The sequence below is a fragment of the Polypterus senegalus genome, chromosome 1 (assembly GCF_016835505.1).
Source record: "Polypterus senegalus isolate Bchr_013 chromosome 1, ASM1683550v1, whole genome shotgun sequence".
NCBI lineage: Eukaryota > Metazoa > Chordata > Cladistia > Polypteriformes > Polypteridae > Polypterus > Polypterus senegalus.
The window spans coordinates 196,185,813-196,200,770 of record NC_053154.1 but is presented as its reverse complement, the minus strand read 5'-3'; the positions used below and the strand labels follow the sequence as shown (position 1 = coordinate 196,200,770).

Sequence of the window (14,958 nt, the reverse complement as noted above, 5' to 3'; positions counted from 1 at the left end):
CAGATAATAATAGACAGGACATCATTATTAAATATCATAAGGATGCAAATTGTTAAAACTGTAACACAGATTAAATTCAGGAAAAGCCACTTTAAAAATCATAACTAAAAAACAGTCTATAACCCTGATTTAGGAATAATAAACCTCAGAGAGAATTGAACAGGTAGTAGGTAACTACAAACTGAATGAGCTTTCATCAAAGTGTTACAACATAATGTTAACATGAAAAATAGATCACGATTTGTGTAAAATCATACTTAACTAGCTTCAGTTTTTGTAGAATTGCCGCTTTTAAATTAAGTCTGTTGTGAGGCAACTACTAGACTTCATGATGTATTTTGTAGATTAATCAAGTGAGGAAATTTTAAAATCTTGCTGAAAATTTCAATAAGGTATTTTTAAGTGTATGATAGACATAAATCAGGAAGTATTTATTTCCTTGTTCATAAATGTACCAGAAAAACAAAGACAAAATTTAAATGAACTTAATGAAGCCAAAAATGCTCATAAAAATATCAGCATATTATATCAGCAGTAATGTATATAAGTGACAATAATAACTGCATAAACCCAAAAAAAGTCTTGATATTGAAGTGTAGTCAACACATTATAGCAATATCCCTACTTGCAAAAAAGCTAACATTCATTTTTTTGCTGTCATTAATAACAATGTGAGATATTACAAATACAAGACCAACACAAAACTTGCACTATCTACGTTAACTACTGCTGTTACTACATTTCTAATTGCCCATTAGAAGCCCATTTTACATATACAACCTAAAAAATTCCACAAACAATTATCCCAGACTTTTTAAAGACTTTTCACACTATGTGAACTGTTACCATTGAGCTACTACAGCCTGCTGGCTATGTTTGTCAAAAGATCTGAAGAGGTGCTATTGGTGGAATATGGAGCCTGTGGTAACATCTGATTCTGACTGCAGAACACTAACAATTCTTGAACAATTCTTTAACTACAAAAGCAAACAAAGACGAAGTGTGACATTTCCAATACCAAATTGTGCAAACTATTAGCAGCAGGATTTACTATTCATTGGTTACACTTTTTGTTCCCACTTTAAGGCTTTCTACCAATTCCTAAACTTTTCATTGAGTTATGATGTTTTCACTAACTCGAGCTCAATAATTAGGCAATCTTTCAGTAATTAATGGATAGATATAGCTTGGATCTAATTATATTAATCGGTTTAAAATTATTTTGTTTACCAGTCTGTGTGTACTCTTTTAGCAATTAATTTCTAAAGTTTATATTTGCATTTTACCTACAAATTTATCACAGAGCTCTATATGTGCACTTAGTGAAGACTGCTATACAAATACAAACTGAATTGGCCCCAACCTACTCACAAAGTTGTGTGTAAGCAAATTACGGCATCTTTGTGGCCTTTCTGAATTTATTGATGTTCTCTTGGCAAAAGACCCAACAAAACAAAATACACAATAAAAAATGGAAAGGAAAACCTTGCAAGTGTACATTATATTCATGTACAGATGGTGGCACAAGAGCCACAGAATTAAAATTTTGAAAAGAAATATGTACTATACACAACACATAAAAAGGAGCATAACGTTTTATTTCACAGGGGGTATACACTGAATGTATAACCTAAAATGCAACACTATTAATTAGAAATATTAAATTATTAATGTGCAAATCAAGTTAAGTAATGTACTATTGATGGCTTTCAAATAAAATTATCCAAATGGATCACTGCATTCAGAAAAGACTCAGAGATAGCAGAAGCTTCTGCCTTAGAAAATGTACACTTCACAAACTTCAAAAAGGTTATAAAATTATCTCTGAAGGAAATGGTAATGCGTCTCACTAAAGCTAAATTAACTGAATTGCTGAAATTGTTATTTAAATGCAGTGTTAACCTTCATGAAAAAAAGGTAATTAAATTTAATTATACACTCGCAATAATTTCATTTCAAAATGTGATTAACAGCCTACAGCTTTTGTCAATTTTTTGTCCTGCTGAGCTTTCACTGTAAAAACGTTCTGCAAATTAGTGATTAGCTTTGATTGCAATAATTGGGAAGTTTACACTTTGACATCATATCTAACAGGTGAGACTATTAACATGTACACTTCATTGAAATGGGTATTGAACTGGTTGCTAAGTGCTGTTGCTCATATCAGAACTAAATATACTGAGGAACAGTACACGATTGCAACTGGAATGAGGAGTGAACACAGTAGATAAAAACAATTTGCTCACATTTTCAAATGATGATAAAGAACCGAGAGCCTACTCTGCATATTAAAATAGTCTTTCAAAGTAATTCACTCCACATTAGATGTTTTCCTCATTTATGTCTACATTTGAAAATCAACATAAAATATATTTTTATACGGTTTCTTGTCAACTATTTAGAGAATTGCATTCACAATTTAAGATGGAACAACTTTTTAAACATTATTGAAACTAAAATCTTATGTCTCAATTTGAAATATTCACCACTTTTATAGCTATATCTTTTCCAACTACAGTATAGTTTCTTTGTAAACACAGTAAGAGATTTCAGTTACAGTATTTAAAGTAGTAGAATGTTATACTGTGTTAGCCATTATGGATGCAATGTGAACACAAGCAAACTGACACCTTTTATTGGCTAAGTAAAAAGAGAACAGAAATTTTAGTGATTGGCAATAATGGATATAATAATAATATAATTAGTATTAAAAGTCAAGATGGAGGTAAAGAATTTAGGGGTAACTATTGACTCTAAACTAAATTTTAAATCACATATTAATCAGATTACTGGGATAGCATTTTTCCCACTTAAGAAATATAGCAAAAGTTAGACCGCTTATAACAAGATGCTGAGAAATTAATCCATGCTTTTGTTTTCAGTCGACTAGATTACTGTAACGCTCCTCTCAGGACTACCTAAAAATGACATAAATCGATCGCAACTAGTGCAGAATGCAGCTGCTAGAATCTTAACTAGGAAAAGAAAATCCTAGCACATCTCTCCAGTTTTGATGTCACTATATTGGTTACCTGTGTCATTTAGAATTGACTTTAAAATCGTGCTTATAGTCTACAAAGCCTCAAATAATCTCGCTCCATCTTATATTTCGGAATGTCTTCCATCTTACACTCCAAATCGTAACCTTAGATCTTCAAATGAGTGTCTGCTTAGAATTCCAAGAGTTAAACTTAAAAGAAGTGGTGAGGCGGCTATTGCTGTTATTCACTTAAAATCTGGACTAGCTTGCCAATAGGAATTCACCAGGCTAATACAGTGCAGCACTTTAAAAAAAAAACTGCTGAACACACAATAGCTTCATCTTAGTTTAATCCTGATGCCCTGTATATTCAATTCATTATCATTATTATTCATGGTATTCATATTCAAAATCCATACTAACCCCAACTTTTTTTTCTGTTCTTTTTCCGGTTTTCTGGGGTGGCGACCTGTGCCACCACCACCACCTGATCAAAGCACTGATGTCGTCCCTACATTGATGGATTAAACGCCAGAAGTCCACATGACCATCATCATCAAGTTCCTCCATGAAAACCTTGAATACCATGAGGACTGATTGTGGTCTTTTATGTTAGGTAGAATGCCTAGAGGGCCTGGAACCCCTGCAGATTTTATTTTTTTCTCTAGCCGTCTGGAGTTTTTTTTTTTTGTTTGTTTTTTCTGTCCTCCCTGGCCATCGGACCTTACATTTACTCTATGTTAATTAGTGTTCCCTAATTTTAATTATTTGTCTTTTTTCTCTTTCTTCATCATATAAAGCACTTTGAGCTGCATTGTATGAAAATGTGCTATATAAATAAATGTTGTTGTTACAATATGCAAGCTTTCAAGGCAACTCAGGTCCCTTCTTTAGGCATTTTGCAATTCAGAAACTGGAGCTCCCTGTGTTTATATCAACACTAGGAGAGAGACAGCATTAGAAAACATTTAAGAGGCTCACCTTTAATGTAAAAAATTAACAGCACACTCAGGCCTAAGATTCATTTAGCTGCTGAATTTTAGAAGGAGAGGAGAACAATGTATAGTCATGTTTTTTAGTAACAGTCCAACAAAGTCTTTTGAAGATTTTGATTAATTTTCCACACAATATGAATCGGTAGCCAAGCCACAGATATAGTCATATCGGGTCATGAAACTGTTGTCTCTATTCAATTTGTAATGCGTTAAATCTTAGCATCAGTTTAACTTCCCACTTCTTTCTCTCCTGCTGTGTTTTGAAGTTGCTTAGAAGCACTGTGACTTTAAAGTCTTACAGTGTCCATGGCTGTTGAAGTGAGCTCCTACAGGAAAATCTCTGTTGCCGTGCTTAACGTGGAACCTGTGCAAATTCAAGTGTTTGTCCAGTCTCTCCCACATAGAGTGAAGTGTTGGGACATTCCATGCAAAGAATTGGATAGACCAAATTGGATGATTTGCAGGAAAATTACTCCTTTGGGAGAAGTTCTTGTTCGCTATGTGGTACAATTACACGATCTATACTATAATTGTATGCACACTCCCTGAGGCAAGGAGCTTTGGATAATTAGTTGCTGCAGGTTTGGTGGCTGTCTGTATGCCAGGAGGGGAGGTTCTGGGAATACATCTCTCAGCGTTTCATCATTATTTAGTTTTGGCTGAAGTTCTTTTATAATTTTTCAAAGTGCTTCAAGATGTGGGTTACAGGTGACAACAATAGGCATGCGGTTCTTGTTGTCCTTGTTTTTATATTCCAGAGGTTGGACTCTGGGTATCACAACAGTTGTTCTTATTTGAGTGTCTGCTGTTTTGGAAGTACAGTGGTGTGAAAAACTATTTGCCCCCTTCCTGATTTCTTATTCTTTTGCATGTTTGTCACACAAAATGTTTCTGATCATCAAACACATTTAACCATTAGTCAAATATAACACAAGTAAACACAAAATGCAGTTTTTAAATGATGGTTTTTATTATTTAGGGAGAAAACAAATCCAAACCTACATGGCCCTGTGTGAAAAAGTAATTGCCCCCTGAACCTAATAACTGGTTGGGCCACCCTTAGCAGCAATAACTGCAATCAAGCGTTTGCGATAACTTGCAATGAGTCTTTTACAGCGCTCTGGAGGAATTTTGGCCCACTCATCTTTGCAGAATTGTTGTAATTCAGCTTTATTTTAAGGTCATGCCATAGTATCTCAATTGGATTCAGGTCAGGACTTTGACTAGGCCACTCCAAAGTCTTCATTTTGTTTTTCTTCAGCCATTCAGAGGTGGATTTGCTGGTGTGTTTTGGGTCATTGTCCTGTTGCAGCACCCAAGATCGCTTCAGCTTGAGTTGACGAACAGATGGCCGGACATTCTCCTTCAGGATTTTTGGTAGACAGTAGAATTCATGGTTCCATCTATCACAGCAAGCCTTCCAGGTCCTGAAGCAGCAAAACAACCCCAGACCATCACACTACCACCACCATATTTTACTGTTGGTATGATGTTTTTTTTCTGAAATGCTGTGTTCCTTTTACGCCAGATGGAACGGGACGTTTGCCTTCCAAAAAGTTCAACTTTTGTCTCATCAGTCCACAAGGTATTTTCCCAAACGACTTGGCAATCATTGAGATGTTTCTTAGCAAAATTGAGATGAGCCCTAATGTTCTTTTTGCTTAACAGTGGTTTGCGTCTTGGAAATCTGCCATGCAGGCCGTTTTTGCCCAGTCTCTTTCTTATGGTGGAGTCGTGAACACTGACCTTAATTGAGGCAAGTGAGGCCTGCAGTTCTTTAGACGTTGTCCTGGGGTCTTTTGTGACCTCTCGGATGAGTCGTCTCTGCGCTCTTGGGGTAATTTTGGTCGGCCGGCCACTCCTGGGAAGGTTCACTACTGTTCCATGTTTTTGCCATTTGTGGATAATGGCTCTCACTGTGGTTTGCTGGAGTCCCAAAGCTTTAGAAATGGCTTTATAACCTTTACCAGACTGATAGATCTCAATTACTTCTGTTCTCATTTGTTCCTGAATTTCTTTGGATCTTTGCATGATGTCTAGCTTTTGAGGTGCTTTTGGTCTACTTCTCTGTGTCAGGCAGCTCCTATTTAAGTGATTTCTTGATTGAAACAGGTGTGGCAGTAATCAGGCCTGAGGGTGAAATTGAACCCAGGTGTGATACACCACAGTTAGGTTATTTTTTAACAAGGGGCAATTACTTTTTCACACAGGGCCATGTAGGTTTGGATTTTTTTTGTCTCCCTAAATAATAAAAACCATCATTTAAAAACTGCATTTTGTGTTTACTTGTGTTATATTTGACTAACGGTTAAATGTGTTTGATGATCAGAAACATTTTGTGTGACAAACATGCAAAAGAATAAGAAATCAGGAAGGGGGCAAATAGTTTTTCACACCACTGTATATCCTTGTCTGCAGTTGTTTATCCTGGTCTGTCAGGACTGAGCAATTATGATTGTAAAGTACTGCTTGGCTAAAAATGATGGAGAGCCTTATATGCTTGGGGTGGGAGCTATCACTTCTCAGGTATGCCCATCTGTCCATTGGTTTGTGAAAAACAGAGGTCACAAGGGTGTTATGTTTGCCATGAAAGTACAGTACATCTTCACATAGAAAGATTATGAAAGAGCTCTGATCAAAATTTTTGAAAGACATGTGGGGAGGGCTACAAAAATATGTTTATTAAAACATCCACATATACAGTACAGCCTTATTTATACTGTAAAAATGTATAAACTGCATGACTATAGGATTTGTTTTGTTGTGGATATAGATGCTCGTCTACTTGTGTCCTCCAGAATTTTCACAAGGCTTTTTCGGATTGCAAGTAAATGTGATGAATAAGTCAGGGCGGCCATAATGACGTACATATGTCATTGCGTCTTGTGTACGCTCGTGCATATAGCGAGGTCCTCCAATTAAGGAAGATGGTAATATCACAGCTTGACCAAGTTCTGTTAAATCAGTGTCGTTTTTGTCAATAGCATCTTTTAAGTGAAAGTAATTTTCAGCCCGTAGTTTTTTTTTGATTTAGTCTGATATAATTTAGTCTTTCAAATTCAATTTTTGCATACATATCAACTAAAAAGTGATTTAATAAAGTTCGTAAGAAAAGGATATTATCATCATGATGTTGTCTGATCATAAGCCGGTATGAACAGAAGTTTGCTGCAGAGACGGTTTTGTTCATAGGTAACTTACTGGCAGCATGAACTTGAAGTATAGACACAGAATAGCCGTCTTCACCATAGCAGAACATGAGAGGATATTGAAGTGCATCATAGGATCTGTGGGTTTCCTTAATGCATTGCAGTTTATTGTCTCTGGTTTTCAAGACAATATCTCTATTGTTGAATGTTTGCCCAATGATGACAACACCAACTTGATGAACTGTGGGTTTATTAAATCTGCCTTTGTGTACATGTAATGGTTTTTTGTCTGCTTGAATGACAACTTTGAAGTCTTTGTCATCATCTGAAATACTGTCCATTGTGGAGTGGAAGTCCTGGATGTAAGTGTTACAGTCATGGAGCATTTTTTGTAATTGCTTGACCAGGGGCATGTTAAGTTCAGAAAAATTAGCGCAGCGGATTTGTGCTTCCTTTTCATCGTCCCCGACGAAATAAATTTGCAAATATTTGTGTTCCTCACTTGGCATAGGTAAAAGACTGCCAATCAAGTGATACACTTGTCCCTGAACTTTAAATGAAGGCATAAAATTTCCATCAACGATTTGGTTAGCACCAAATGATGTCATTTGAAATGCGCTGTTGTACTTTCGAATGTTGTTCAAGAAATGCTCACTTTGAGGATGTTCGCCATTTAACAGGCCCTCAAGAAGGTCAGGAAGCTTACATAAAGGAGTGAGAGAGACTTTACCACCGTTACAGCACAAACCAGGAGACTCGCATTTCCACTTCTTTGCTGCTTGACAATAGTCACAGTGAACATCCATGGATCCAATGTGTACTGTTTTGTCGGACTCATAATGTATGTTTGGGTCGTACGCAAATCCACAATTGGCTTTTTTGAGCCAAACTTGTGGTTTTCGTATAAGCTGTTTTTCATTATTGGGATCATATCTAGAAACAGAAGCTCTATTAAGTTGTGGAATTGCCTCTGTGTATTTAGCGACAGCTTCCCTATTAACTTGTGGATGTGCTTGCGAGTATTTAGCGACAGCGCCCCAAAGAAATTGTGGATGTGCTTGCAAGTATTTAGCAAAAGCGTCCCTATTAACTTGTGGATGTGCTTGCAAGTATATAGCGACAGCGTCCCTATTAACTTGTGAATTTGCTTGCGAGAATTTAGCGACAGCGTCCCTATTAACTTGTGGATTTATCTGCGAGTATTTGGTGGCAGCTGCACGAAGTTGATTCCATCTAGCTGTATCAGAAAATCTACCACGACGTCTGATACGCCTTCTTTTTACTGTGTTCTCACAGCTTGGATTGCTGCTGTCATAATCAGCTGGATTTGTGTTGAACTGACATTTGGAATGTGTCAATCGATGTAGGCATACAACCGGCTTCGTCAATAACTTCGCATCCAGCTTTTGAGAGTTGAAATATTCATAAACATCAAAGTGTCCACTACTCAAATTGTCATCTGTGAATCTAAGATGTTTAAGAGGCATTGACGGTTCTCCAAAGGTGTAAAATATTGCCCATTTCGGTACACTTGAAAGCGACAACCAAACAATTCAGCAGCAGCCATCAATTCACATGCAGAACCATAGGTGAAGGGCTTAAGCATTTCAGTCTTATAGTGCTGCTGTGTACTATAATTATCTCCTGTACCATCATCAGTTCACACTTTGAACCTCTCCAAGTCATTTAATACATAAGACACAATATCCCTGCGGATATCAAAAGTGAGCCTGATATGTCCGTGCAACATGTAACACACAGAAGGGAAAAGGCAGGCGCCATCTCCGGGCAAAGACACCACTCGGTAAGTGATAGTTCTTTAATTGATGGTGATCACCTCGATAGACATTTTAATAGGGGTACAGTTGGAAGAATAAAAGGAATGGGTACTTGATCAGTAAACAAAGTATAAAATATCTATACAATAACTATAACAATCATAATAAACGAACAATAAAACAGCGGAGAACTGTAATGGAAGGATTTTTCTAAAGAGAGGGGGGGATCAAGAGAGCAGATGGGCGTTGGTCGCTCAGCGCGAAACCCAGCTGCATTACTAATGTTTTGGGAGAAACAGCCGGGAATGTTCTAAAGATACAGCCAAGGGCATGCTGACTTGTTTTTCACTTCGAGGGGCTTCACTACGCAATTCTTATTTTTGTGTGCCTTTTGGTACCAGGTGTCATCATCATCAGGACCAAGTGCAAAACAACACTGCGTCCCGTGGAAAGGTGTGTGTGCTGAAACTAATCACTTCTGTATACACTGCTTGCACGTAAGCCGCTTTGGGCAAGGACGCTCAATTAGTATATAAGGGAAGGTTTCGCCCTCAGTTTCTTTGGAGGCTCAACCGTGGGGACAGCGCGCACCGCCCGGTATTTGAAAGGCAAATGAGTTGGTTCTCTGACAAGACTGACAAGCGGGGCCCCCTCAGTCTACTGGTCTGGGATGATGGCAATGGGTCTTTTTATATGTCTGTAAGTACTGTTTTGTTTTGTATGTCTGCATTATATGTGTTTGATTATTATAGTTGATTAAGTAAATAAAATAGAAGTATTGGACCTCTTCTCTCTGATTCTTTGCCTACTTATGTTCTAATCCCTTGAACCATTTTCCCAAATCAAAACAAGAACCCGTGGATTAAATAAAAAGGCTGCTTAGTTGGCAAAGCAAGGAAAAACGACGGCCTTATATGGCGTTTGTTTATAAAACAGCAAAGAAGCTGTGTAAAGGCTGCTTCACAAAAAAACAGCGGAGCGCCTTATATGGGCGGGCAGTCAGCCAAAGAAGGGAATCAATAAATAACTATAATCATAATGAAGAAACAAAAAAATAGTGGAGAACCCACGGATTAAATAAAGGAAATGGGTACTTGAACAGCAAACTAAGTCTAAAATAGCTACACAATAACTATAACAATCGTAATAAATGAACAATAAAACAGTAGAGAACTGCGAAGCAAGGAGAATAAAACAGCGGAGAAGCTGTGTAAACGCTGCCTCACAAAAAAACAGCAGAGCACCTTATATGGGCAGGCAGTCAGCCAAAGAAGGGAAGCAATAAATGACTATAACCATAATAAAGGAACAAAAAAATAGCAGAGAGGCCGCGGATTAAATAAAGGAAATGGGTATCTCAACAGTAAACTAAATCTAAAATAGCTACACAATAACTATAACAATCATAATAAACAAACAATAAAACAGTAGGGAACCGCAAAGCAAGGAGAAAGGACAGACTTATATGGCGTTCGTTTATAACACAGCGAAGAAGCTGTGTAAAGACTGCTTCACAAAAAAACTGCGGAGGACCTTATATGGGAAGGCAGTCAGGCAAAGAAAGGGAATGAAATAACTATAATCGTAATAAACAAACAAAACAACAGCAGAAAAGCCGAGGATTAAATAAAGGAAATGGGTACCTGAACAGTAAACTAAGTGTAAAATACCTACACAATAACTATAACAATTGTAACAAATGAACAATAAAACAGAAGAGAACCCGTGGATTAAATAAAACCTACACAATAACAATCGTAATAAATGAACAATAAAACAGCGGAGAGCCCGTGGATTAAATAAAAAGGCTGCTTCGTTAGCAAAGCAAGGAAAAAGGACTTTCTTATATGTCGTTCATTTATAAAACAGTGCAGAAGCTGTGAGAAGACTGCTTCCTTAGCGAAGCAAGGAAAGGAATGAACACACCACAGCGAAGAACAGCCTTATAAGGGCAGGCAGTCAATTACATGGGAGGCGTGCTGAGTTGCGCGGCAGCCTTACTTATGAATATACTAAGCACAGTCCTTCACCCACGAATATTTACCTTATATGGGCAGGCACTAAATTACGTGGGAGGCATGATGATTGCAGATATGGAGGAATATTTCGGACAAAATGAAATAAATAAATAAATGCGTAAATAAATAAAAGTACTGTGAAATGTGAGCATAAATAAATAAATGTGTCATGAAATGAGAGCCTTAATAAATAAATATGTCATGAAATGAGAGCATAAATAAATAAATGTGTCACGAAATATGTTTTTCGTTGCTTATTTATTTATTTCATTTTGTCCGTAATATTCCTGCAAACCGTCATGAAATATGGCTTGAAATAAAACTGTCACTTTCACTCATCAAAGTTGAGAGGGTGGGCTCTAACACGCCCTCTAGTTACTGATTGGTGAATCGATAGCACAAGAATTAATTAGAAAAATGCTTACTACTGCCGATGAAATGGATTCTGCGAAGATATTACGTATTTCAGAGAGATTGAAGATTTATCGGAAGAAATTACAATGTTGGCGGCCTTTTAGACTCCGATATAGATGAAACTGTTTTTGAAATTATCGAAGAACAGGTGGAACGGACTCGACTACACTCCAGTTCAGGTGACAAAGTTCCCTACTCTGGACGTCCAATCTTTGACATTCCAGCTGAGTCAATAGAACACCTTCTGTTATGCGGTTTAAAAGTACAACAGATTGCAGATCTATATGGTGTATCGGAGAAGACGATCACAAGGTGAATGAGCCAGTTTGATATACGGTAAGCTGCACCGGCTCTATTAGTTTAGGTACTTTGACATGGAACTAATATTTTGAACTGAACAACTTTACCACTGATCAAAGCTGTACAGTTGTTTGAAAAAGTAGCTGCGAATATGCAACTGACTTTATACTCGTAAAACAAGGGTCAAATACTGAGTTCTAAATGGGCCGCCAACATTGTAGTTTCTTCCGATAAATCTTCAATTTTCTCTCTGAAATACATAATATCTTCGGCAGAATCCATTTCATCGGCAGTAGTAAGCATTTTTCTAATTAATTCTTGTGCTATCGATTCACCAATCAGTAACTAGAGGACGTGTTAGAGCCCACCCTCTCAACTTTGACGAAGTGAAAGTGACAGTTTTATTTCAAGCCGTATTTCATGACGGTTTGCAGGAATATTACGGACAAAATGAAATAAATAAATAAGCAACGAAAAACATATTTCGTGACACATTTATTTATTTATGCTCTCATTTCATGACATATTTATTTATTAAGGCTCTCATTTCATGACACATTTATTTATTTATGCTCACATTTCACAGTACTTTTATTTATTTACGCATTTATTTATTTATTTCATTTTGTCCGAAATATTCCTCCATATGCAGACGCAAGACGCAACCACCTCACACGGCGACTGAGCTGCCCGCTATGGCCGTATACAGTATACGAAAGTAGGTTCCAGTTATGACCGTTACGCGTAGAATTTCGAAATGAAACCTTCCCATACTTTTGTAAGGAAGCTGTAAGGAATCAGCTTCCCAAATTTCAGACTTCAACCGACACGGGAAGTTGGAGAATTAGTGATGAGTGAGTGAGTGAGTCAGTGAGGGCTTTGCCTTTTATTAGTATAGATAAAAAAAACTCAGAACTCACATGTACATAAGTATGTAAATGAATGATGACGGTACAGGAGATAATTATACTACACAGGAGCACTATAAGAATGAAATTCTAAAGCCCTTCATCTATGGTTCTGCATGTGAGTTGATAGCTGCCGCTGAATTGTTCGGTTGTTGCATTCAAGTGTACCGAAATAGCCAAATATTTTACACCTTTGGACAAGCGCCAATGCCTTTTAAACATCTTAGATTCACAGGTGACGATTTGAGTAGTCGACACGTTGATGTTTATGAATGTTTAAACTCTCAAAAGCTGGATGCAAATTTATCGATGAAACTGATTGTATGCTAACAATGCTTGACAGACGCCGAATGTCACTTCAACACAACAAGTCCTGCAAGCACTAACGTAATTGAAGCAAACCATGAAACTCAAACCGATTATGACAGCTGCAATTAAAGCTGTGAGATTTAAGGCAAGATTGCTTTTCACATGGCCAGCTGTACGTTGCATGCTCAAGAGTAAGCTCAGTACACATCTTATGCACACTGGTCATATTACTACAAGAGGGCCGAACTGACAACGTGGCATACAAAGAGATCCTTAACAAATAATTATTGGTATATATTCCCTCAGTTTAAAAAGGTTTTCTTTTCTTCTTAATAAAAATTTAAAAGCAGTTCTTCGTCGCTGCGAAGCGCAGGGATTTTGCTAGTATATACATATACACATACACATATATATATACACACATATATATACATATATACATACACATATATATACATACACATATATATACATATATATATACATACATATATATACATATATATATACATATATATATACATACTAGCAGAATACCAAGCCAAGCGGAGAAGTAGTGTTTAAAGAAGGTCGAAAAAGAAAAGGAAAAATTTCAAAAATAACGTAACATGATTGTTAATGTAATTGTTTTGTCATTAATATGAGTGTTGTTCTCATATCTATCTATCTATCTTGTTCTCATATCTATCTATATATATATATATATATATATATATATCTCTATCTATCTATGTATATATATCTCTATCTATCTATCTATATATATCTCTATATATATATATATATATATATATATATATATATATATATATATATATATATATATATATATATATATATATATATATATATATATATATCTATCTATATATATATCTATCTATCTATATATATATATATATATATATATAGAATACCAGAAGAAGGCCATGAGAAGTAGTGTGTTAAAGAAGGTACGAAAAAGAAAAGGAAAAATTTTAAAACTAACGTAACATGGTTGTTAATGTAATTGTTTTGTCATTGATATGAGTGTTGTTCTAATATCTATCTATATATATATTTCTCTATCTATCTATATATATATATACCCGCGCTTGGCAGCGGAGAAGTAGTGTTAAAGAAGGAAAGAGAAAGAAAAGGAAACATTTTAAAAATAATGTAACATGATTGTCAAAGTAATTGTTTTGTGTATTTGGCGGCAGCGCCACGGTTGTTTTCGGTAGCTGCATCAGAAAATGTACTACGACGTCTGACACGCCTCCTTTTTACTGTTTTCTCACAGCTTGGATTGCAGCTGTCATATATATACACACACACACACACACACACACACACACACACACACACACACACAGACACACACATATATACATACATATATATATATATCTACATATATACACACACATATATACACACACATATATACACAGAAATACATATATATATATATATACATACATACACACACACATAATATAAGCATATATATACATATACATACATATCTACATATATACACACACAGCTATTTCAGTATCAGTGCAATACGCTGTTTGTTAAAACGGTTGACTCCCGCTCTTACGTGCAATAACAAATCAAATCATTCAGTTGTCTTTGCTCATATGTCATTTTAGAGCTGGACGCCTGGCATCTTTTTTTGGCCACAAGTTCGTTTCTGTTTGGTGTGAGGTTCTGTGTTGTGGAGATTCTCAGGATGGATTGCAGGTGCTCATCAGTGAGGCTTAATTCCTGTGTGCTGTTTTGTTAGTCTTTATCACTGAGAAGAGCTTCTCACACAGATATGTGCTACCAAACATGCACAAGGTTCGAGCCGCATGTAGACGGACTTTTTTTGTTCTTCAAAGTCACCAAAGCGCCGTGCAAACTCAGTGCGCAATAACTCTAGCTTCGCAATAACTTGCAGCATCAAAAGGTAGACTTGATTAATGTGGAAAATGTTCGGCAAGGCAGCTGAAGCGCTGCATTATGGGATCTGTAGTTTATTGTGTTACCAGCGCTTCATATACCCGGGCTTTAATAACAATAATACAGTATATAAAATGATCTCGCGGGCCGGATATAATTACACGCCGGGCCGGATGTG

The 14,958-nt window shown here is 36.5% G+C and overlaps 1 protein-coding gene across 2 annotated transcripts in view; it reads right to left on the bottom strand.

The window, feature by feature from the left end:
* Nucleotides 1–14,958, bottom strand: part of dis3l2 (DIS3 like 3'-5' exoribonuclease 2) — a 516,063-nt gene that overhangs the window by 304,205 nt on the left and 196,900 nt on the right. The gene's annotated exons all lie outside the window — the stretch shown is intronic.